Source organism: Bos taurus, chromosome 6 (genome assembly GCF_002263795.3).
Source record: "Bos taurus isolate L1 Dominette 01449 registration number 42190680 breed Hereford chromosome 6, ARS-UCD2.0, whole genome shotgun sequence".
NCBI classification, from domain to species: Eukaryota; Metazoa; Chordata; class Mammalia; order Artiodactyla; family Bovidae; genus Bos; species Bos taurus.
In genome coordinates this window covers 71456428-71479337 of record NC_037333.1, presented here as the reverse complement: position 1 = coordinate 71479337, position 22910 = coordinate 71456428, and the positions used below count along the sequence as shown (strand labels likewise).

General features: G+C 39.7%; 1 protein-coding gene across 1 annotated transcript in view; it reads right to left on the bottom strand.

The window, feature by feature from the left end:
* The window catches only part of CRACD (capping protein inhibiting regulator of actin dynamics), a 276452-nt gene extending 253829 nt beyond the window's left edge, over positions 1 to 22623 (bottom strand). The window contains exon 1 of the mRNA NM_001101941.2: positions 22435 to 22623. The gene's annotated coding sequence lies outside the window, so the exon portion shown is untranslated. The remainder of the gene's footprint in view (positions 1 to 22434) is intronic.
* Between the last annotated feature and the right edge of the window lie 287 nt (positions 22624 to 22910).

Here is a 22910-nt window from a genome sequence, read left to right as displayed (position 1 = left end):
AGTGACTGAAGTTTTTAATTATTATTTTATTGGAAACCTTTTCAGTTCAGTTCAGTTCAGTTCAGTTGCTCAGTCATGTCCAACTCTTTGAAACCTGGCAACACGCTAGGCTTCCCTGTCCATCATGAACTCCCAGAGTTGACTCAAACTCATGTCCATCGAGTTGGTGATGCCATCCAACCATCTCATCCTCTGTCGTCCCCTTCTCCTTTCACTTTCAATCTTTCCCAGCATAAGGGGCTTTTCAAATGAGTCAGTTCTTTGCATCAGATGGCCAAAAATTATTGGAGTTTCAGCTTCAGCATCAGTCCTTCCAATGAATATTCAGGACTGATTTCCTTTAGGATGGACTGGCTGGATCTCCTTGCAGTCCAAGGGACTCTCAAGAGTCTTCTCCAACACCACAGTTCAAAAGCATCAATTCTTCAGCACTCAGCTTTCTTTAGAGTCCGACTGTCATATCCACACATGACTACTGGAAAAACCAAAGCTTTGACTAGACGAATCTTTGTTGGCAAAGTAATGTCTCTGACAAATAATGATGGTCAGTCAAGGGCTGACAATATGAATGTGTTACAGAACAGAGAAGAGTGCTGAAGAAGAACAGAGAGACATGCTCCAGGAGTGCAACAGCTGGGGCTGGGGGTCTTTTCAGGTCCCAGGAGGGGAGTACAGGTGTGTAATAACATGCTTGCCCACGGAGGCCAGGCTGGGCATAAGCGCGGGTAAAACTAGGAGACCAATGCACTGGACAATCGGAACAGGGTTAAAAAGAGGAAAAACTCAGAATGAAGGCAATAAAGAAAGATCATCACTCAGGGGAAATAATGGGACTGAAAGGTGAGAAGATTATGGTCAGAGAAGAGGTTTCATCCACGAGGTTCGGGAGCAACAAGTGCGCAGAACCCTACAAGAGGATAAGCTCAATGCTCAATCCTGAATCCCAGGTGTCTCTACCCTTTAAATAGCACAAAGATATGTAGAAGTACACAAACCAAGATCCACTAAGGCCAGCGTCCGAAAGTTTCAATCTACTCAGAATGAGCAAGTCCTTATTTACTTCTCTTGTTGCAAGTTGGTGGGTGGTTTGGAATTTTTATTAAATTATTCTTAGCTCTGGGACAGATGCTAACACATTACTGCAACCTAAGGAAGGAGGCCAAAAAATACTTCAAGACTCTATAACCTGAGGCTAGGGACTGAAATGGCTCATTTCTTTTACATTGAAACATTACTCGATGCAGTAAAACTCCCAAATATCCTCTAAGGAAATAGCTGTTTCCTTATTACCTTTTTAATGATACTGGCTCTGTAACCAATCAAAAACAAATACTCTACTTGGAGGAACTATTTATAAATAAGACTGCATAAAAACAAAGTCATACATATAAAGGTACAAACACATTTATACACATAAAAAGTTCAATAACCTTCAAATTATTCTGGCAAAGCAGTTTTATGATGTTTCATAAAACTTTTTTAAAACATGAAGGTTCACCTGCATCTAAGAACACCTCTTGTCATCTTACAAAAAGACAAAAGTGTCACCCCCGAATTCTATACTGATGAAACTATCTGTGCAATACTGGAGATATGAGATTCTTGAGAACTGACGCAGCACCTTGGGAGTGGAAAGACGACACGATTATTTGATATTCAGATATATCTATTCCTGCTTTGATATTAACCTATATGTCAATGCTAATTCTATACTTGGAGTTGATTTCATGAATAAAAGTGGGCTCTTCTGTGCACCCCTCTTATCAATTAAAGATGGAACTACTAAAGGTTAGCACCTGTGCGTCTCCACAGAGACATGTAAGGAAACATCACTAATTCTAAACTTCTTAATAACCAAACTATTTGTTTTATTTTGATTTTACTTACGAGACTTAAAGACAGGATCACATACTGAAAACTTATGCCATCTTCACATACTGTTTCTCCATCTATCACACTGTAAGGACAATGTCCTGAAAATATGTACTGCGAGTTTTTTGTTACCTACTAAGCCTCACATAACACCCCAAAGTCTTTGCCAGGCCGAGAGAATCAATAAGGACACAATTGTGTTTTCTTCTCCTTGTCCTAAGTATGAGATTGGGGAGAGTAATAAAGAAATTTTCTTCATTTTAACAATGAAAACCATAAGCATTACCACTGTAAGCGTCAGGTGGTAAACAATGATAGTTCCAGTGCAAAAGGCTGACTGCTGGAGAAAGTTGGAGACAGCAGTTGCAAACAGATTTATAATTTAAAAAATCTTGTAGGTGGAAATGTAATGGATAAACCTATCTCCAAAAGAAATAACCAGAATTATTTCTGGTTACTCAATGAACTGGTGGGGAGATTTTCTCTCACCAACATGAGACACTAGGACGAATGTACAATTACTAGATTCGGTACAAAAGTAATTACAGTTTTTGCATTGCTGAAATTTGCCATTTGATATTGGAATACATTCTAAATAAATGTGATTATGTTATACATCATTTTAATGCACACTTCTCACTTTATGTTTTTTGGCTAATGACTTTGCTCAGGGGTTGGACCAAGAAGTTCCACAGCACTTCCCAAAGCCAAGCTTGCACCAAAAAAAGGTCATGGTCACTGTTTGGTGGTCTGCTGTGGTCTGATCCACTACAGCTTTCTGAATCTCAGGAAAACCATCACACATGAGAAGTACGCTCAGCAAATCGATGAGACGCACTGCCAACTGCGGCACGTGCAGCTGGCACTGGTCAACAGAAAGGGCCCGATTCTCCACGACAATGCCCAACTTCACACTGCACAACCCACACTTCAAAAGTTGAACGAATTGAGCTACAAAGTTCCGCCTCATCCACCATATTCCCCTGACCTCTTGCCAACCGACTACCACTTCTTCAAGCATCTCAACAACTTTTTGCAGGGAAAACACTTTAATTAGCAGGAGGCAGACAGTGCTTTCCAAGAACTCATCGGATCCTAAAGCAGGAATTTTTATGCTACAGAAATAAACAAATGTATTTCTCATTGGCAAAAATGTTTTGACTGTAATGGTTCCTATTTTGATTAATAAAGATGTGTTTGAGCCTAGTTATAATGATTTAAAACTCACAGTTCAAATCTGCAATGACTTCTGTACCAACCTAACAGCACAGAAGGAGATATTACAGGGAAAAGTAGGTGAACACCATGGTCAGAATATTACTGCTGAATCAAAGTGGATGAAAATATGTAAGAAAACCAGAACATGGGGTAACCAGCATAGGCCTGGGAAGAAACATGGAGGAAAAATATATAAATGACCACTAGCCAACTCCACTCTATGTCAAATGCCCTGGCTGTAAGAAGCCTACATTCCTCAGTATTCACTCATGACTTTGGTCACTGGCTTTCCAGAAGAACTGGAAACTGGTTCCCAAACTCTCAGGGAACCTGAACACAGATGATGAGGCAGAGACTTCATCTTGTTTTCTCCTGGAAGCCTTCATCAAACAGCATCAATATTACCATCTACTTGAATAGCTGAGTTTGTATCTGCTGCTTGCTTTTTAATCCTCTTTCACATTCATGTATTAACTTTTACAATTAAGAAAACATGTAAACACCATCAAGAAAGTGAAAAGACAACCCTAGAATAAGAGAAAATAGTTACAAAATGTTGCATCTGATAAGTGATTGATATCCAGAATATATAAAGAATTCCTAAACTCAACAATAAATTAAAGCAAACATCTCAATTCAAAAATGGGCAAATGAGGGACTTCCCTGGCAGTCCAGCAGTTAAGATTCAGCACTTCCACTGTAAAGGGCACAGGTTTGATCTCTGGTTGAGGAATTAAGATCTAGCAAGCCACATGGCATGGCCTAAATAAATAAATTTTAATGGGCAAAAGTAAGAGGGGTTCTGGGGAAGATGGCAGAGAATTGGTCTCCCCATCTAGAAAACAACTGCACTGCCACAATCTGTGAGGCATAAATATCTGGAATTCTGGAGTCTACTGAAGGCTTGCAATTTCCAGGGGAAGACCTAAACTGTAAATTATGGTTAATTTAAGTCAATTTCAGCTCTGAGCACTATGGCAGTTATCATTCCCCCCAGCCACATGGCAGACAGCTGTGCATGGTTTCTGGAGCAGCTTGTACACAACCTGAGAGAGCCAGGGTGAGCAAAAAAGACTCTGTCCTCCAAACACTCTCGAGCTGTGCTGTAGGCTGACGGCTGCTCCTGATCACAGAAGCGCAAACAAAGGGGCCGGCAGTCAGTGCTGTATCTCTTCCCATTGCTGTATCTCTTCCCATTGCTGTAAGCCCCTCTCCCTGAGGCTGAAGTGAAATTATGGGAGTTCATAAGGCCAGTGCCCTTTCCCTCACTCCCCTGCCATTTTTCACTTTTTCTCCTCTGGGGAGCCAGAGATTGACGACTACAACATTCAAAAACAACTGCACATATGGGCAAAATAAGAAAGTGGCCATATATACTCTGGGAAAGGTTCTGGAAAGACCTCAGAAGATACTGAGTTTACACTTCAGGCTAATTTTCAGCACAGGGACAGCCTACAACATTTATCACAACAACAACAAAATAACACAAAATAGAAAATCCTGGAGAAGGGGGAAAATCTGATTTCCAGAGTTAGATTCAAATGTCCAACATTCAACAAAAAACATGGCTTACAAAGAAACAGGAAAGCAAGGTCTATTCAGAGGAAAAAATAAATCACTAGCATAGTAACTGTCCCTGAAAAAGACCTAATGGCAGATATACTAGACAAAGACTTTAAAACTAACTTAAAGATGCTCAAGGAACTAAAGGAAGATGTGGAGAAAATCAAGAAAATGATGCATCAACAAAATGGAAATATCAATAAATATGCATCATGGAAATCCTAGAGTGAGAAGATAAAGGGACAAAAAGAATATTTGAAGAAATAATGGCTGAAACTACCCAAATCTGATGAAGAATATGAATATGATAAAAGACATCAATATAAAAATCCAAAAAGTTCAATGAATTTGAAGTAAGTTGAACTATGATAAACCTAGACAGTGTATTAAAAAGCAAAGACATTGTTTTGATACTCAAAGCTATAGTCTTTCCAGTAGTCACGTATGGACATGAGAGTTGAACCATAAAGAAAGCTGAGTGCTCAAGAATTGATGCTTTCAAATTGTGGTGCTAGAGAAGACTCTTGAGAGTCCCTTGGACTGCAAGGAGATCAAACCAGTCAATCCTAAAGGAAATCAACCCTGAATACTTATTGGAAGAACTGATGCTGAAGCTCTAATACTTTGGCCACCTGAACAGCCAACTCATTGGAAAAGACCCTAATGCTGGGAAAGACTGAAGGCAAAGGGAGAAGAGGGTAGCAGAGGATAAGATGGCTGGAGACCATCACTGATTCAATGAACATCAACTTGGACAAACTCCTGGAAATAGTGAGGGACAGGGAGGCCTGACATACTGCAGTCCACAGGGCTGCAAAGAGTTGGACCCAATCCAGTGACTGAACAACAACAAGATGAACTCAGAGACGTATTATAATCAAACTTTCAAAAGACAAACAGAGAAACACTGAAGTATCAAAAGAGAAGCAAAGGATCACATACATGGGATCCTCAATAAAATTTCCAGCAGACTTCTCATGGGAAACTTTGGAGGCCAGAAGCAGTGGACTGGTATATTCAATATGCTAAAATAAAAACACTTCAACCAGGAATCCAAGATCCACCAAAACTGTCCTTAAAAAGTGAGGGAGAAATTAAGACATTCCTAAATTAATAAAAGTTGAGGGAGTTCATGACCACTAGACCCAACCTGCAAGAAATGCTTAAAAGAGTCCCACAAGGTAAAACGAAAGGACGCTAGACAGTAACTTAGAGCCATGTGGAGAAATAGAGATCTCAATAAAGGTAACCATACAGGCAATTATAAAATCTAGTATTATTGTAACAGTGGTTTGTAACTATATTTTTTGTTTGCTTTCTATTGGGTAAGCCAAAAAGTTTGTTCTGAAACAAATCAGTAAATAGTAATCAAGAATTTCCCAACAAAGAAAAAGTCCTGTACCTGATAGCTTCGCTGGTGAATTCTATCAAATATATAAAGAAGAACTAATGCCAATCCTTCTCAAACTTTTCCAAAAAATTTAAAAGGAGGGATCACTTCTCACAGAATTGAATGAATTGAATTGAATTCTCTCAATTCATTCTGTGAGGTCAATATAACCCATACCAAAGCCAGAAAAAGACTCTACAAGAAAAGAAAACTATAGACCAGTAACTCTTAGGAACATTGATGCAAAACTCCTCAACAAAATACCAGCAGACAGAATTCAGTAGCATATTAAAAGGACTGTACACTATGACCAAGTGGGATCTATTTCTAGAATTCAAGGATGATTCAACATATGAAGCTTAATCAATGTAACATGCCATATCAAAAAAAGAAGAAGAAGAAAGGAAAACACTATGAGATCATCTCAGTTGAAGGAGAAAAAAATACTTGACTAAATCCAACACCCTTTCATGATAAAAAAAAAAAAAAAAACCACAACAAAATAAAAGTAGAAGAGAAGAAAACCATCTAAACATAATAAAAGTTATATATTAAAAACCCACAGCAAACATCACACTCAAAGGTGAAGACTGAAAAATTTCCCCCTAATATCAGCAACAAGGCAAGGATGTCTGCTTTTAGCATTTCTAGTCAACTGGATTCACTTCTATTCACCTCTCATTCTACTGGAACTTCTAGCCAGAGTATGAGGCAAGAAAAAGAAAAAAAACAGGCATCCAAATTGGAAAAAAAGATGTAAAAGTATCTCTTCAGGGGACTTCTCTGGTAGTCCAGTGGTTAAGACTCCAAGCTCCCAATGCATGGAGCCCAGGTTCAATCCCTAGTTAGGAAACCAGATCCCACAAGCCACAAGAAGAGTTCACACACTGCAACTAAAAGATCTTGTGTGCTGCAACTAAGACCTGGTATAGCCAAATAAATAAATAAAAATATTCTTTTAATTATCTCTTTTTGCAAATGATATGATCTTAGATGTAGAAGACCCTTTAAAATCCCACCCTAAAAGCTACTAGAACTAATAAGTGAATTCAGCAAAGTCACAGGATACAAAGTCAGAACACAAAAGTCAGTTGTATTTCTATACACATATAATGAACAATATGAAGAGGAGATTACAAAAACAACTCCATTTACAATAGTATCAAAAAGAATACGATACAATTAACTAAGGAGGTGTAGACTTGTACCATGAAAACTATAAAACACTTCTGAAAGAAATTAAAGATATAAATAAATGGAAACACATCCCATGTTCATGGATAAGAAGACTTGATATTGTTAAGATGTCAATACTACTCAAAGTCATCTACAGACTCAATGCAACTTCTATCAAAATTCCAACAGCATTTTTTGGCAGACATAGAAAATTCATACCAAAATTCATGTCTCTAGGAGCTCCAAATAGCCAAAAAGATCTTGAAAAAGAGCAACAAAACTGGGAGATTCACAATTCTTGATTTCAAAATTTACTACCAAGTTATAATAGTCCAAAAAGTGTAGTATTGGCATAAAAACAGACCAACAGACCAATGGAATACAATAGAGAGCCCAGAAATAAACTCTTGTATATACGGGCAAGTGATTTTTGACAAGGCCACTAAGAACATTCAATGAGAGAAGAACAGAAGACTGTTGGGAAAACTTGATACCCATATGTAGAAAAATGAAGCTGGACCCTTACCTAACACCATCTACAAAAATTAACTCAAAATTAATCAAGGAACAAAATGTTAAGACATAAAACAATAAAACTCTTAGAAGAAAACATAGGACAACAGCTTCACAATATTAGATTTGGCAGTGATTTCTTGGATGTGACACCAATGACATAGGTAAGAAAAGAAAAAATAGACAAATTAGACTTCATGAAAATGTTTTAAATTTTGTGCATCAAAAGACATTATCCACTCAGTAACAGGCAACCATGGAATGGAAGAAAATATTTGCAAATCATGTATCTGATAAGGGACTGATAGTCAGAATATACAGAGAACTCCCCAAACTCAACAATGAAAAAGCAAACAATCTGATTCAAAAGTGGGCAAGTTCAGTTCAGTTCAGTTGCTCAGGCGTGTCCAACTCTTTGCAACCCCATGGACTACAGCACGCCAGGCCTCCCTGTCCATCACCAACTCCCAGAGTCCACTCAAACTCATGTCCATTGAGTCGGTGATGCCATCCAACCATCCCATCCTCTGTCATCCCCTTCTCCTCCCATCTTCAATCTTTCCCAGCATCGGGGTCTTTTCAAATGAGTCAGTTCTTTGCATCAGATGGCCAAGTACTGGAGTTTCAGCTTTAGCATCAGTCCTTCCAATGAATATTCAGGATTGATTTCCTTTAGGATGGACTGGTTGGATCTCCTTGCTGTCCAAAGGACACTCAAGAGTCTTCTCCAACACCACAGTTCAAAAGCATCCATTCTTCAGGGCTCAGCTTTCCTTAGAGTCCAACTCTCACATCCACACATGACCACTGGAAAAACCATAGCTTTGACTTGAGAGACCTTTGTTGGCAAAGTAATGTCTCTGCTTTTTAATATGCTATTTAGGTTGGTCATAGCTTTTCTTCCAAGGAGAAAGCATCAAAGTTGGGCAAAGGACTTGAAAAAATATTTTTCCAAAGAAGATACAGGAATGGCCCATAAGCACTTGATAAAGTGTTCAACATAACTAATCATTAGGGAAAGGCAAATCAAATCCACAGTGAGGTATCACTTTACACCTATCAGAATGGCTATTATGAAAAAATAAAAGACAACAAGTGTTGGTGAGGACGTAGAGAAATTGGAACCCTTGTTCACTATAGGTAGGGATATAAAATGGCATAGCCACAGTGGAAAACAATAAAATTGCTCCCCAAAAAAGTTAAAAATAGAATTACCATGTGATCCAGCAGTTCATTTCTGAGTATATATCCAAAAGAATTCAAAGTATGTTCTCAAAGAGGTATTTATACACCCATGCTCACAGCAGCATTATTTACAATAGCGAAAACACGGAAGGAACCCAAGTTTTCATTGACAAATGAATGAATAAACAAAATGTGACATACATATACAACGGAATATTAATTGTTATAACAAGCAATCACCAGCAAAGCTGTGGAGAAACTGAAACCCTTGTACATTGCTGGTGGGAACTTAAAATGGTATAGTTAGAGAAAGATAAATATTAAGTGGTATCGTTTATATGTGGAATCTAAAAAATTAGTACAAATGAACATATTTACAAAACAGAAATAGAGTCACAGATGGAGAAAACAAACAGGGTTATTACCAAGAGGAAATGGGGGGAGGATACACTGAGCGATTCAGGCTGCCATACACACACTACTATATATAAAATAGATGACCAATAAGAACCTACTGTATAGCACTGGGAACTCTAATCAATACTCTGTAATGACCTATATATGGGAACAGAATCTAAAGAGCAGATATATGTATAACTAATTCACTTTTCTATACAGCAGAAACAAATACAACACTATAGACCAACTACACTCCAATAAAAATTAATAAAAATAAAATAAAATGGTATAGTTAGTAAGTAAGTAAGTGTTAGTCGCTTCAGTCATGTCCGACTCTTTGTGTCCCTATGGACTGTAGCCCTCCAGGCTCCTCTCTCCATGGGATTTCCCAGGCAAGAATACTGGAGTGGGTTGCCATTTCCTTCTCCAGTAGACCTTCCCAACCCAGGGATCAAATCCAGGTCTCCTGTACTGCAGGCAGATTGTTTACCATCTGAGCCACCAGGAATACAACATTGTAGATGAACAATATTCCAAAAATTAAAAAATAAAATGTTATAGTCCCCATGAAAAACAATTTGGCAGGTCCTCAAAAACTTAAACAATGAATTACCATACAATCCAGCAATTCCACTCCTACCCACATATCCAAAAGAAAAGAAAGCAGGGACTCAAGCAGATACTTATGTAACATGTTCATAGAAGCATTATTCACAATAACCAAAAGGTGGAAACAACCCAAACGTCCATCAACAAATGAATAAATTTTACATACATTTTATACACACACACACACACACACACACACACATATAGTGGAATCTTCTTTAGCCATAAAAAGGAATGAAGACCTGATATATGCTACTACATAATGAATCTTGAAAGCATTATTCTAAGTGAAGTCAGTCAGCCATGAAAGTACAGACATTGTATGATTCCACTTCCGTGAGGTCCCCAGGATTCACCGAGAGTTCAGAGACAGAAAGTAGAATAGAGGTTACCAGGAGACAGGGGGGACGAGGAGTTATTGTTTAACAGAGACAGAGTTTCTGTTTGGAATGTGGAAAAGTTCTGGATGTAGATAATGGTAATGGTTGCCAACATTCTGAATGTACTTAATGCTAATAAACTGTACATCTAAAAATGGTAAATTCTGTTGTAAATATTTTATCATAATAAAAATATTTTTAACATTTGAGGGAAAAAATAGAATATTGAAAATTAATGTAATATAATGAGCAAATCAAATATATACATGACCTATTAGTACAGTGTCCAAATAGAATTTCCTTTCTTCTTTCCCTCCTTTCCTTCCTTCCTCTTTCTTCAGCTATACCAAACTAAACATTCTAAGGAAGAAAGATTCATAGGGAAGTATAATGAGAATTTAATTTTAAAAAGATAAATCATATTGTAAGGGACTGGCAGAATGAGGTAATCCAGAGCAGGGATTATAAACAATCAGCAGGCAGAACCAAAGACCAGGAGATATTTCTATCTTCAGTAGAAGAAAATGAGGAAAAGACAAAAATGTGCAAGCCCCAAATTTGTAAGTCGTTTAGTTCTAGAACAACTCTTTACAGTTATCTTAAGGATAAGATGAGTTAAATAATTCAGGTGGGGCCAGTCTCACTGGCTGTGAACCATGAAGCAAGGAGACAAGCAACACCCTGGATTCCATGCCAGCGGAAGGCCAGGGATCACATCTTACACCATCTCTGAAGGTACAGTTTATCACTCCAGCTTCCCAACTCTGTAGACACAATTTGTGGGAAATCAGTTCAAAACTCTATGTGATCACAGGGGAAAGGGAGGGGGATGGGATGAACTGAGAGATTGGGATTGACATAGATACACTATTGATGACATGTGTAATATAGATAACTAATGAATACCTACATTATAGCACAGGGAACTCTACTCAATACTTCGTGGTGACCTAAATAGGAGGGAAATCCAAAAAAAGAGGGGATATGTATATATGTATAGCTGATTCACTTTGCTGTACAGTAGAAACACAATATTGTAAAGCAACTATACTCGAGTAAAATTAAAAAAAAAAAAAAAACACTCTATGTGAATGGTCCTCAATAAATGGTAAATCCAGATTTCCCAACCTCCTGGTTCATGTTCAAGAACAAGCCAGTCGTAAGCACCCTCGTCTGCAGACTATTGCTCAGTTGTTTCACATCTCCAAGAAAAAGGTTTAGGGTCCAAGAAGAATGTTTGCATTCTTCTGCCTTTCACTTGATTCAATAAAAATCATCTATAAAACAAACTTGAAGACCTCAGGAAAGACCCAGCTTATTAAGTAAGGATTCTTTAAAAAAAAAAAATCATAACGCCACTGTTATGATTATAACTGGCAGAAATGGTCTCCTAAGATGCATTCCAACTCTAATTAAAACAGAGCTTTCCCAGGGCTCTCACTTAATTTTAATTTATATTAAAATAGAAGAGTCATTCGATATATTGAACAGCCATCCTAAATCTAGTGGCTTAAATGCCAAGCATCTTCCCTTGCCACAAACTTGGAGATCGATAAAGGGCTGAGGGATAACATTTGGGATTACCCACCCACACAACAGGCTTTTTTCCAGAATATGAAGAAAACTGTTTCCTAAAATGAGATTATGCTGTGCTTAGTCAAGCTTTTTCAAAGATGCAATGCTAAAGAGTCTGCCCATCCATACTGGTGGACCTAAATGAAACTGGAAGAACAACATCTATTTGGAAACTGACTTTAATCAATGTTAAAGAGCTATAACTTTTCACTTAATTTGAGATCTGGAAGAAATGTCATATTGGTCCAAGGCTTCTTCCACTTCATTCAAAGTTCTCTAGGTTTCTCTGTCTAGAAACTTCTCACTCCACTCACCCAGCATGACTTCCTTTTAGCACTTATTGCAACCTGACACTGTGTTGTATACATATTTGCGTACTGTTTCTTGTCCCTCTCTCCCACCAGAATGTCTCTGTAGGTCAGGGGCCCTGGCTGTATGCTTGTTCTCATATTCCAGCACCAACAACAGGACCTGGCACAGACCAAACCCTTGGAAGCATTGTCTTTGTTTACTGTTTGACTGAATAACTCTTGCTCTACACTTTTATTTGTTGTTGTTGTTCAGCTGCTAAGTTGTGTCTGACTCTTTGAGACCCCATGGACTGCAGCACGCCAGGCTTCCCTATCCTTCACCATCTCCCAGAGTTTGTTCAAACTCACGTGCATTGAGGTGGTGATGCTATCCAACCATCTCATCCTCTGTCGCCCCCTTCTCCTCCTGCCTTTAATGTTTCCCAGCATCAGGGTCTTTTCCAAAGAGTTGGCTCTTTGCATCAGGTGGCCAAAGTATTACATGAGATTATTTGAGGCTCAGAGGAGTAAAGTGACTCGCCTGTGGTCACTAGGCTAGAGGGAAAGTTGGCTTTAGAACCAAGCTTAAGTAACTCCCAGTCATTCTTCCAAAGGATCCAATTATGCCACTCCCTGCTTTTGATAGCTCCCTGTTGCTTAAAAAATGTCAGTACTCTTTGGCCTTTCAAATCCCTCCAAATGTTGCCTGATCCACATGTCTGGTCTGGTCTCCTGCCATTCCCTTCCATGCCTGAATGCTCCTGCCACCTCCCTGTCATGGCTTCATGCTTGCTGTATCTTTGCTCATTCTGTTCCCTACCTCTAGAATACCTTTCCACCCCCTCTCCATCTGTCAAAATTCTACACCTCCTTCAAGACTCAGGACCAATATCACTTCCTCTGTAAGCTACCTCCTTATCTTTCTTCGTTCTGTCCTCCTTCACAAGAACAGTCACCCCTTCATCTGAGTCCCCACAGCACTGGGACATTCTCTCACAGCACATTTTACAGTCTTGTCTTTCTTCTCTGATAGACTGAATTCTTCACATTTATCTTCACTAGCATCTCCACAGTGCCTGGTATGAACAGCTGGGTCAGGGAAAGGAAGAGGAACACAGGGGACATGCGCTACCCTTCCTGTTCAGTACGACTGTCAACGTGACAACAAGCCTCCTGCATACCAAACACGGGTCCCAACGACCCAAATTTTAGAAAAAATCAGTTACTGCTAGAAGTGGGACATGACATCAAACATGACACATGAAATCAACTAGTGACTTGTAGAACATCATCGTGTGTTCATTCATTCTGCAGCAATGTTAAAATGCTACATTCTTTTCTCAAGCTAGAAACTACAACAAAAGTTCTCATTCAAGTGACCTGTATTCCCTCAATCTTTGTGCTTTTCATGTTATGTCCACGGTGCCTAGTCCACAGTGCCCAGCCCATGGAGCGCAACACTCAACACACATCTGCTGACGTGAGATAAACTGAGTTTATACAGTGACTCGGGCTGCACACAATGTTGGTGGTTATGGGACTTTTCATTAAACTTCATACTGCAGGACACTGTTATTTATTTTTGGCCTACTCCAAGGTAACCAAAGATCGCTCTCCTGTTTTGATTCTAGTACTTATCATCTACCTGGGTTGTTTGTAACAGACAAAAAGCACAGGAAAATGATAATCTGGAATTACTTTTATAAACCACCCTTTTGGAAGTAATTGCGTATCTTCTCTCAAACTCCAGAATGCCCCTATTAAAAGGGTAAGCTCATGCACATTACTACCTAGTATGGATGATCAGAATAATCGAAGTGTCAGAGGTGGCCTGACAAAGTTATTGTTCACAAGTTGTCACTGATAACAAACTGATAGTGACTTACAACTCTGAGCAGGCTGGGTTGGGGTGGGGGAGAATAGATCTGAAGCTGCATAATGTAAACTTTAAGATGTTAATCTGAGCTGCCTATGTTGATTAGGAAAATTAAAATCTCAATTAGAAATAACAAATTGGGTCCTGAGGGGGTTTTTTCTTCTAATTTGTATTGGGGTATATTGAAGGTTTACAATGTTGCATGAGTTTCAGGTGTACAGCAAAGTGAATCTGTTATACAAACACAGATACCCACTCTTTATTAAGATTCTTTCCCCCGATAGGCCATTACAGAGTACTGAATAGAGTTCCCTGTGTTAAGCAGGTCCTTATTAGTGATATATTTTATATATAATAGTGTGTATATGTCAATCTCAATCTTCCAATTTTCCCCCAGTTTTCTTCCTTTCTATCTTTGCCGATTAAAGACTATTATGTCATAAAACTGACAGAAAGCCCCAATGGGAGGCCACAGCCTTAACACCACCCATTCCTGGCTATTTCTTTTTCGATTGGAGTATCAGGCATATCCATAATTAAGAGAGGGAAATTAACAGCCTGTAAGTTCTTCCTTTGGAACACAAAAGGAATACAGCCCTAAAAGCTTGCTGCTTTGTCCTCAAGGGTCATTCAAAACTATCTGAAATCTTCACAATAAAGTTACCCATTTGACTGCACTATATCTTATTTATCCCCGAGTTGCAACTGGTAATGTCTAATGTGTTTTTCTCAGAACTAAATAAAGCTATATGGCCTCTGACCTATATAGGAAGGTAAAATAAAGCCTAAATATCAGCATTATAAACAAAACAAAGCCCCTGTCCCCCCCCCACACACACACACCTGGCATAATACCTAAATATGCAATGACTCGGGCATAGACCTTGCAACATTTGATAAATGTCAGGCACTAAATGGTCTTCTAATGGTTCAAAGAGTTCCCATCTTCCTGAACACCTAACCTATTAGCAGGGAGAGGTTACAGGCAATGGAAAGAACTCAGCTCAGTTACTTAACCTCTGAACTTGGGCTTCTCATTTGTAAAATGAAGGGCTGGTCTAGAACACCACCACCCAACAGAAATACAATGCAAGCCACATCTGTAGCTTTTATAGTAAACACAAAACACAAAATTTTCTAGTAAACACATTTTCAAAAAAGTAAAAAAAAAGGTAAAATTAACTTTAATAATGCTAATCTGATACAGTTAAAACATTATTTAAACATGTTAAAGTATTTTTAAAATATCAATGACATATTGCACTTTTTTTTCATACCAAGTGTTTGAAATCCGGTGTGTGTTTTATACTTAGGGCTCCTCCCACTTTGGACAGGCCACATTTCAAATGCTTTAATAGCCCATGGGACCAGTGACTGTACGAGACAGCACTCGTCTAGATGACCTCAGATATTTCACTTGACACTAGATGTAATTTTAATAAAGGGCATAAGAGATTTATAGATAAAGTATGCTTAGAAAAACTATAAAGTATTCAAAAGGGTGTTTTGCTTTTTTAACTTTTTTTTTTTAAACTCAAATGGGGTTGGATCTGCAAACAACTGAGTAGGTGGTCTGTTCTACTGTCAGCCTTAACCTTTTCTCACTGAGTCACTGTCCTACAAGCTTACAAGGAAGCTAGGAACATTCAAGACAATGTACCCCTGCTGACTGAATGAGACTTCCAAAACCTCAGAACTAGAAAACACAACTGTTAAAAATGGGAGTTCAACAGAAATGAGAAAGAAAATGATGTGAGCACCTCGTTATCTTCCACATATTAAGACAATGCTAGGAAACACACAAGTATGCATGCTTTTGTAGTTGTTTCTCCAATTACTCAATATCCACTGAGGAAGATCGTGCTGCTCCTCCCACACTGTCCTGCTTATTAGTCCCTTTGTGATCAACGATCTGCCTTCGCCAGATGGCTAGTCCGGGTTAAGAGCACAGTATGAGATCAGAGAACAAAGCAAAGCTAACTGGCCTTCCCAGGAATTGAACCTGTGACCCTGACCTCATTAACTCTAGAAAACAGTTAACCCATCACAAACATGCCCGGGCAGCTGCATCTTAAAGAGTGCCAGGCAAGCCCACGGCATCTGTCACAATGATACTGTGGTAGAGAAAAAGTCACTCTACATTTATTAAGAACTTTTCAAAATGAAGAAAAGACAAAATGCAGTCATTGAGGGCAGCTGGAATTCATCAGCAGTGTCTGACCGGCTCGGCTGAATTCATCACAAGCTTCCCTAAGAGTATCAGCTGTGGCCCTGGCCTGAGACCACAAATGACCTTGACAACGGGGTCCTCATGCTTCCTCTTCCAACAACAGTGGTCTTGGGGCCATGGGCTTTCCTTTTTACTTCTCCCCAGGTCGGGAAACTGTGGGCTAACAATTACATATAAGAATGTTCACAGATTATTTATTGAATCCGGCTTATCTCAGATTTAAACAATAACTGAGTTTCTCTGTTGCCCCCCTCGACCCTACATGCTCCCTGTCTCCCCCGTTAGTGCCAGCCAACCCCTCTCCAAGGGAGTGGAGCGAGGCCAGCGGACCTCTGGGTCGGGTATTCCTACCCTCCCTAGTAAAAAGCTTTTTCTTTTTTTTTTCCAAGTGTTCCCTCCTTTCTTATTACTGAGAATACTTCTTAGCAGCTGGTATCTGCTCTAAATTCTAACAACCTGTCCCTAGTGAGCTGAGTGCTTACTTCCAATTTAAATATTTCCCAAAGTGTTTCAGGGATGTGGCTTCTGTATCTTTTCCTCAAAGACATATTTTTAAAATAGTACCAGCTTCAGAAGTAACTTTATTAAAATTTCCACGCAAACTTCAAAGCATACTGTTTCAAAAACTCTACAAACATCTGGAAGAGCTGGTGAAGATTTTAAAATCAGATTGAAATTATTTCTGCATTTCATTTTTGACATTTTATACAGAATCACCTTTCCACATGCAAACTCAATATAAAGCTGTTATATATGGTTGTTCTATTTGCTTTCTTAAATATTTCTGATAACATGTGACCAAAGCATTCAATGCGCTTCCCAGGTGGTTCAGTGGTAAAGAATCCACCTGCCAATGCAGGAGACGCAGGAGATGCAGGTTCAATCCCTGAATCAGGACGATCCCCTGGAGAAAGAAATGGCAACCCACTACAGTATTCTTCCCTGGAAAATCCCATGGAAAGAGAAGCCTGGCAGACTACATTCCATGGGGTCTCGAAGAGTCGGACGCAACGGAGCAGACATACACACACACAAGGCATTCAACATCTCTTAAAGGTTTTTACTCAATTTTTTCATTTCCACAAAGTTACTTAAGGTTATTTTTAAATTTATGGATTAAGAGTTTGTAAGCATGCACTTCTCATGTAACTGGAAATCATACATATACGTAGATACGAATTTGCATATGTATCTGCCTCAAAGGCACTAGTGCAAGTACACATCTAAATTGATGTTCCTCTTTTTATCTCTAAGAATGCTCACATCAAGAATAAAAGTAGTACAAAATGTAATGAGAACCCAATTTGCCTGCCTGAACAGAAAAAATTAGTGACCATTCAATAGCTAGAATGTTTCTTGATGCTCACAAAAACTATGCCAATCCACTAAGAGTCAAGAGTTACACAAAAGGAATAAATTAATAAAATAAGCATAAAATATAAGCTTATGACAATTATACACAATTTCATTAGAAGCAAAAGGAATTTTTGAGGGTTCGTCTAGGGATAAAATCTAATGTCCAACGATAAGTGAAACAATATACCCACTTTAATCTTAACAGAAAATGATGGTTGAGGAAAATATGTGGTTTCACAAAACCAGGAAATTGCTGTTCTTTGTCCAAAATATCATCATGATCTACACAAACTCTGATTTTAAAAACCTGTCAGTTTTGAAAACACCAACCTTAATTCAACAAGTAAACTAGTTAAACATACCAGTGAAAGTTTAAAGCTCCATGCACGTGGAAGCCACATTGGAAAAGCAGGAGTATATTTATGTATCTTTAAGCACCTTGTAATTATCTTATTTATAAGATACAATCCTATGCATCCAACCAGACAACAAAAGAGTCTGAATCTGTCAGACATAAATGGGAAAGAAATAGTGAGATCTGCCTTTCCATTGTCACATGTTTCTAAGTACTATTTATAAAATATATTTCCTTAATTCTTTCTCACAATATTTTTAAAAGAGGAGAAAAGTCCCAGGACCACCAAAAAAATTAAAATATTACTAAAATTTTAAGAAACATTTGCAAGGAACTGAAATACAAAAACAAAAAAAATTAATAGTCCGGTTAGTGGTGGTTTCTTACAAGCACTTTACAAAATAAGTACTTCAACTGCCTGGTGAGTTTGAAACAAATCAATATACTATAAAGTACTCTTTGTAGCTCTTAAGTCTTCATTTTGTGCCTTAACAAAAGCCGACATTCATTTGTAATGAAGTCTTTTTATAGTTACACGGCTATTACATGTCTCTTCCAAAGATATATTAAACCTTTGGGTGCTCAATAAAACTGACCAATTAATTGACTCTATCATAAAAACCTGAGAAGCTATTTCAAAATGTTTACATCAAAGACCAGCCAAAGTCAAAATGAAATACTGGTCTATGCAGTATGCTTTCTAACTTACTAACTTGAAAACTTTCTTCAAATGAGTCATTTCAAAGGAAACTGCAAAAGATGTACCAAACAGGTAAGTTCTCAATACTGCCATTCAAATTTACCTAAGAGAAGGAATAATACATTTTCAGAAATCACTGGGAGAACTGAAAACAGAGGGTTGGGGCTGGAAGAGCAGAGAGCTTTGGGGTCAAAAAGAATTCTGAATTATTGCTTCATCTCTCTCTAACTTTATGACCTTGGGCAAGTTCATAAAACCTCTTTGAGTCTTAATTTCAATTATCAAATGGAAACAGAAGACCTTCTTACAAGGCCGTTACAAGCACTAAATTAGATAACGTACAAAAATAGACTGCTTAGCACAGTATCTAGACAATAATAAATACTCAATATACAGTTATAATTACTAAGAAATGTTTAAGAATCTGTTTTCAGTGTAATTTAACATTCAAATTTCAGAAGATGTTGTAAATAATTAGAAGGAAAAATATAAAGGTTCAAAAAAAGATTTGTCTTTAATGCACTCATTAACCTGATTATCCTTAACATCAGTGCTTTTCAAACTGCAGGTCCTGGTGCATTAATGGGATGTGAAATCATTTAGTGTATCTCAACCAGCATTTCTAAATAAAACAGAATGAAAAATATAAAAATGCATTGCACACATAGGAAGTCTAAGCTCTGATTAATGACTTTTTTACCTAAACACATTTGTAATGTATCTGTATACCAGATGGCAAAGTAAAACATTTTATTGTGCAAAAAAAGCCACTGCTTCATTACAATAATGAGAATAAAAATAATCAGCTGACACTGAATGCTTAGTTTCTACTAGACATTGTGCTAAGCTTTATGCTAAGCCCATTATTTAATTTGCTCCTGCCCCAAATCCTATAAGGCAAGTAGCTACTGTGACACCATTTTACAGATGAGAAAACTGAGACTTAGACATATTAAGTCACTTGCCAAAGATGCAGAGCCAACAAGTGGTAAACCCAGAGTTCAAATTCAGTCACCTGTCTCCAGAACTTTCCCATTCAGCCATTTCACTTAGCGGGTGGTAAGATATAACTATTCCTTATGTAAAAGTTATTCAAAAGGTAGACTTTTTCATGAGGTCTAATTCGAGAGAGATTTTGTGGAGGTGCAACATATTGGGGAGAAGACAATATGATTCAGAGATGAAAGCACCAGGCACGAGGTCCCCTTCTGTCCCTGGCACTATTGCTTCAGTGGTGAGGAGCTGGCAAGTCATTTAATCTCGCTGTGTCTGGATTTCCTCACCTACAAAACAGGAATGATAGTATCTGTCCTGCCTCCCCACAGGCCATTGTGAGGAAGTATTTGTACCTATAACAAGTGAAATGTTCTACTGTGCTATTCAGTTATATGAGATGATCATTAACATGACCCAAGGGGCCCCGGTCTTCACAGAAACATACATCACACATGATCAAAACAGGAAAGTCACCAGGCTTTTACAAACTGTACGTGTAAACAGTCCATACAGTTCTTGGCACACAACAGGCCTTCAGTAAATGTTCATTAAACTAAAAGAAGTAAACCAGTTCAATCTGTATGCATATTTTATCCATTTGCATTTTATTTTTCATTAATTCTTTCTAAATTAATTAATTTCTTCGACTATTTATTGAACACCTAGTATGTACCAGACCGTCCCTTACCATAGAGAATTTTTTTTTTTTGGCCATGTCACACTGCTTGCAGAATCTCGAGTTCCCTGGCCAGGGACTCCACTTGTGCCCCTGCTGTGGAAGCACCAAGTTTTAACCACTGGACCACCAGGGAAGTCCCCTACCCTGGAGAATTTCATATTAATTTCAATTAATTTTCCTGAAACTGTGTAAGGAAAAATTGTAAAATACAACTTCCTCACCGAGCGATAATAATAACTTACATTTATTACGGTGCTTTATAGCTTGCAAAGAACTATGTGGAAGCTTTTTTACTTTTTAAAATTTTATTTTTAATTGGAGGATAATTGCTTTACAAGTTGTGTTGTTTTCTGCTGTACAACAATGTGAATCTGCCATAAGTATACTTTTATCCCCTCCCTCAGTGGAAGCTTTTGTTTCTCACGCCAACTGCCTAAGTATGTCAAGTCAGTATTATCTTCCCAACTCCAAATTCAGTGCTAAGTGACTGCTAAGTCTTTAGAGTGAAAGTTTCTCCATTTCAGAGGTGACTGTAAATATAGGGGTTTGGAAGAAACTGTTTTAATACTGGAAAAGGGCAATCTAGTGGCCTTGATTTTCTTCCCTTCACATATCTGAGTTGAAGTAATGAAACCATCCACATCACTTACGTAAGATGCATTTTTCAAAAATGTTTCTTAAAAAAACCTGCCTTTGAAAATTTTTTTCTTACAGGTTTAATTTTTTGTTGAATATATTCAACCAGGATTCAGTTTTCTCAGAGAATAAAGGAGGGAGTGGTGGACGCATCTTTCCTTTGTTGATTTTTTAAAATTACTCAAAATTATTGTTTTCAGATTCCTGAGTCACTTTACAATGCCAAATAATTGTTAGCCATTTTACATATAATTCAACAACTACTACAGGTGATTTTTACAGAAGAATGATGATTTAATGACAACTTGATGAACTGAAAATTTGCTACAGGATATTGACTAAGAACCTTTTACTGAAATTGCCTTATCCTTTGTATTCTAACCACTCCCTCTCCATCAACACCACCCCCCCTCACACACGCACTCCCTCACCTACACCAGATCAGTTTCCGGGCCATTATTCTTAAAACCATATTAAAATTTTACAACACATGTTCATAGTTATTAGGTTTTCTGCCCCCTGCCACCCCGCCCATCCACTGAATCCATGTGCGTTTTAAACATTTTTTTTTTTGTATTGTCTCTTAAAATGTAGAATTCAGAAAACGATTACGATGCCTCTATTCTGAGAACACCTCAAATGTAACCCTCTGCCCTTCTGTTTACTGATAAGCAGGAATAAAAGCCATTCCCCACCCACCATCTCGGTAGGGTTAGGAGGTCCAATCTCGCCACTACAGAGCTCTGCAAGAAAGAACGGTTATAGAACCAGGAAAACCATCTCAAGAACCCGGGGGAGAAGATAAGGAAAACACATTTTTACATCACTGGCAGCGTGCAGTCTCCCGGCTCCAGCCCTTGTAAACAGGGAAAACCTTTGTCTAGCCTCAGCCATCAAACTGGTGGCTCATCAGAATTGGGGCAACATGAGTTTGTGCGAAATGGCTCGGCAGAGGTTAAACAAAGCAATGCAGTTGGGGGGGGGGGGCGCGGGGGGCGGTGGGAGGCAGGGCTGAGCCCGGGTCAGCGCCCGAGATCCCAGACGGCGAGGTCTCGCTTTGACCCCCGCCACAGCCGGGACCCGAGCCGGAGACCCCAGGATCGGATGCCGCGGCGCGGGAAGGACAGAGGGAATTTAAAGGTCCCACGCTTTCGGCAAGTTACCGAGGGCGCAGCCCGTCCGCAGGTTCCTCGCGTGGGATCCAGAGCCGCGCACACCACGCGCCGGGTGCCTCGGGGAGGGTCCGCGCCGCACGCGCGGGGCCACCGCCCCGGAGTCCACGACCCGCCCAGCCGAGCCCACTAACCCAGGGCAGGGGCAAGGTCGAGAATCCCGGGCCGCCGCGGGGGCCTGGCCCGGGGGTAACCAGGGAAAGGGAGAAGCCAGTCCGCTGCACCCATTGTCTGGCTCCGGCCGCGGGCCGGGAGGGCGCTCACCTGACGTCCCGGCCGGGAGCCCGGGCTGGGAAAGTGGCTAGATGGCGATGGCGATCCCGCGCGGGCGGCGGGCGCCAGTGCAATGCCCGCGGCGCTCCCGCGGCACCAGCAGCCTCCGCAGCAGCACCGGCAGCGCACCCGCCTCTCAGGCGGCCACGGCCTCCATTGCTCTCCCCGCCGCCGCCGCCGCGCGGCACTGCGAGCCCGGCCCCGCGCGGCGTGGTCACATGCTCCGCCCGCGCCTCGGGCGCTCGGACCCGCGCCCGCCGCGGCCCCGCCCGGCTTCGCCCCTGGACGGCCGGGGCCTGCCACGGGAACTGGAGAGCCGGCTTTCCTTTCGAGCCCTCCAGAAAAGAAGCCGCGGGACGGCTCCCTTCCCCTGGGAGTGGTGGTGCCCAGAAATCGGAGCTGATCACAGGCAAGGGCGTGGGATTGGTCAGTGTCCTCTCCACCACTGCCGGGGATGGCCCGGCTGA